Here is a 3,624-nt window from a genome sequence, read left to right as displayed (position 1 = left end):
TGTGGTCATCTGACCAAAGGACAGTATGGCCGTGTGAGTGCTCTGGAAACATCAAAGCTAGTCTGGGACTGGCTCTCCAAGGTCAACAAAGGCGTTTCAACCCAGAGAGATCAAAGGATCAGTGTTCTTCTCAACCTCTTCAACCGCTTCAAGAGAAACGACAATGAGAATGTTCCGCTCACGTTTGATCGCCTCACTAATATCACAAATGAACTTCAAGCTCTCGACGCTACTGAGATCACCAAGCACGAAATTGTCAAGACGCTTCTGAGATCTCTTGATAGCTCATTTGACACCCTAGCCCTAATGATTCAAGAACGCCCTGACTTCAAGACATTCGATCCATCTGACATACTTGAAAGGCTCAACACACATGAGTTTTAGCTTACTGAGAAAAGAGAGATCTATGGTCCCAACTATGGCCGAACTCATGCTTTGAAGGCAAAAGTTGTTTCCTCTTCTGAAGAAGAATCTGACTGCAGTTCTGATGATCCTGAAGACATTGGAAAGGAGCTTGCTATGCTTGTGAAGAAGTTCCAGAAATTCACCAAGAAGAAAGGCTTCAGAAAGTCTTCTCGATCCGGCTCAAGTAATGATGAGGCCTCTACCCATGACTACAAGAAGAGAACATGCCACGAGTGCAAGAAACCTGGTCACTACATCTGTGAGTGTCCACAGTGGGACAATGAGAACAAGAAGAAGAAGAGCAAGGAATATGATTCTGATGACAAGAAGAATAAGAAATACTCAAAGTCTTCTTCCAAGTCTTTCTTGAAGTCTTCATCACACAAGAAGAGCTCATCTAGCAAGGCTCGTGCGTTTGTTGGCAAGGAAATGGATTCAGAGGAGGAGTCTGCATCTGAGGAGGCAGAGGTGGAGTCTGAGGAGGAGTCAAGTCTGGCTACAGCCTACGTTGCCAAGTCCATCTTCAACACTGAAGACAATGACTTCGTCACCGACGCTGATGCTAATGACAAGGACGACTCCGCTCCCACCTATTGCTTCATGGAACGCGGTGCCAAGGTAAACTCATGCAATGCTCACTATCAAACATCCAGTGAAGATGACTCTGATTGTGATTCCAAACCCAGCTACAAAACACTTGCTAAAATTGCAACTGAACAACAGAAAGCTATGGAACATATTCAAAAATTGTTAGACAAAAGCGATGACCTGTTGGACGCTGAAATGACTCGATCTCAGTCCTTAATTGAAGACATAAAAAATCTTCATGTTAAGTATGAGGAACTTGAAAGTCGTCATGCAACGCTCTCAACAACTCATGAAAAGATTTCCTATGATTATCTTCAAAGGAAGCAAGAACTTGAGAAATTGAGAGCGGTTCATGAAGATCTTCAAAAGGAAAACGAGTCACTTCGCGCTCAACAGATCAGTCCCTCTCAGGAAGGTTTTGACCCACCATGTCTAAAATGCCTTGAGCGTGATAACGCTACTTCTGTTGCTGAATGTTCTACTGTTGCTACTATTGCAATATCTTCAAATGATGATGTGGTAACTACCCCTCTGCTGAGGATACCACTACTATTGCTGATGAAAATGCTAGGTTGAAGACATTGCTTGAAACAGGGATGTACAAAAGTCTCAAAGTGCATCAGACACTATGCGATGTCCTCAAAAAGCAGATTCTGAACCGAAACCCTAGGAAAGAGGGTGTTGGGTTCGAGAGGAAAATGAATGTTGATGGCTCCTACTGGAAGCCTGAGCAGTACCCCAAGACCACATGGGTTGCTGTGAAGGGACCTTCAGTGGATCCATCCACCTTATCTGGCTTCACTTGTGCTAACCCTATTATCGTTGATGAATCCTTTGATGCAAACTATAAACTGTTTAAGAATCAGAATGGTGAAGTGTTTGCCAGGTATATTGGTACTAACTGCAGGGATGGGCCACCTATGAAGAAGATCTGGGTTCCCAAAAGCTGTCTTGAGAATCTTTTGGTGAATGTCATCATGACACCGCCTGGGAAGAAGACAAATCCCAGACCAAAGGCTTCATGCAGACAGAGGACTCACCTGAGTCACCCTAACACCAATGTTTTGCAGGGAAACCATACTCATACTTATGAATATGAGTGTGTTTCTTCAAACCGCTATGTTCATAAAACTAAGAACTATTCTGCTTATTCATATGAGTACTATTCACCCCCTGCAAGGCTATTTGCTAGGGCTCCAAAGCCAAAGTTCTCAGATGCTGCACTTAGACTCATTGCTTCTAAGCCACCCCTGAAGATGTGGGTGGTTAAGAAGAATTAACTTTCTTTTTCAGGGAAAGGTCTCCAGTGGGAAATCAAAGGCGTCTGATGCTATTGTTGGGGACCTAAAACATCTTGTAGGGTGCAAGATCAAATGCCCAAATGGTCTTATTATGTATTTTGTTCCTGAGTCGCTTGCTATTCGTCCTATCAGTCCTAACCTCGATCTAAGCTTTCATAATCCACTTGCTCGTCAAATGTTTGTGCTTCACAATTCTCTTCGTGAAGCCTATCCCCCTAACTGCACTGTAGGTATGACACCAGCTGCTTCATAATGGATTATTGATAGTGGATGTACTAATCACATGACTGGCGAACGAAGTCTTCTCATGGACTCAACCTTACGTCCATCTGACAAAAGTCACATCACATTTGTTGATACTGGTAAAAGCAAGGTATTGGGTCTAGGTAGAGTTGCAATCTCAAAGGATCAGCACATGGATAAAGTGATGCCTGTTGAATCCCTTGGTTTCAACTTAATGTCTGTCTCAGTGCTTTGTGACTTGAACATGATTGTGATATTTGGAAAATATCGTTGCCTTGTTCTGATGGAATCTGACAAGTCTCTAGTCTTTGAAGGGTATCACAAAGATAATTTGTATATGGTAGATTTCTCAGCAGGACCACAGCTTGCCGTATGTCTTCTTGCAAAAGCTTCAGAGTGCTGGCTCTGGCATCGGAGGCTAGGGCATGCTGGCATGAGGAATGTGCATACTCTCGCAAAGAAGAAGCACGGCATAGGCATCGAGGGCGTCAAGTTCAAGAAGGATCACTTATGCGGTGCCTGCGAAGCTGGAAAGATGACGAGGGCCAAGCATCCCTCGAAGACAATCATGACAACGAATCAACCCTTCGAACTGCTACACATGGACCTCTTCGGCCCTACTCACTACTCTACTCTAACTACTACTGCTTGTCTCTATGGCTTCATCATTGTTGATGATTATTCAAAATATACATGGGTACACATAATCCTCTACAAGACTGAAGTGCAGGATGTCTTCAGACGCTTCGCCAATCGAGCCATGAACAACTATGGCGTCAAGATCAAGCACATCAGAAGTGACAATGGCACTAAATTCAAGAACACCGGCCTCGACACTTATCTTGATACATTGGGCATCACTCATGAGTTCTCAGCTCCGTACACGCCGCAGCAGAATGGCATCGTGGAACGCAAGAACAGAACACTCATTGAGATGGCTCGGACGATGCTCGATGAATACAAGACACCAAGAAAGTTCTGGCCTGAAGCTATTGATACTGCATGCCATGTCATCAACCGTGTTTATCTTCACAAGCTTCTGAAGAAAACATCCTATGAACTCCTCACTGGTAAGAAGCCAAATGTC

This window comes from Triticum urartu, chromosome 4 (genome assembly GCF_003073215.2).
Source record: "Triticum urartu cultivar G1812 chromosome 4, Tu2.1, whole genome shotgun sequence".
NCBI lineage: Eukaryota > Viridiplantae > Streptophyta > Magnoliopsida > Poales > Poaceae > Triticum > Triticum urartu.
The sequence above is the reverse complement of the archived record's forward strand: the minus strand, read 5'-3'. Positions refer to the sequence as shown.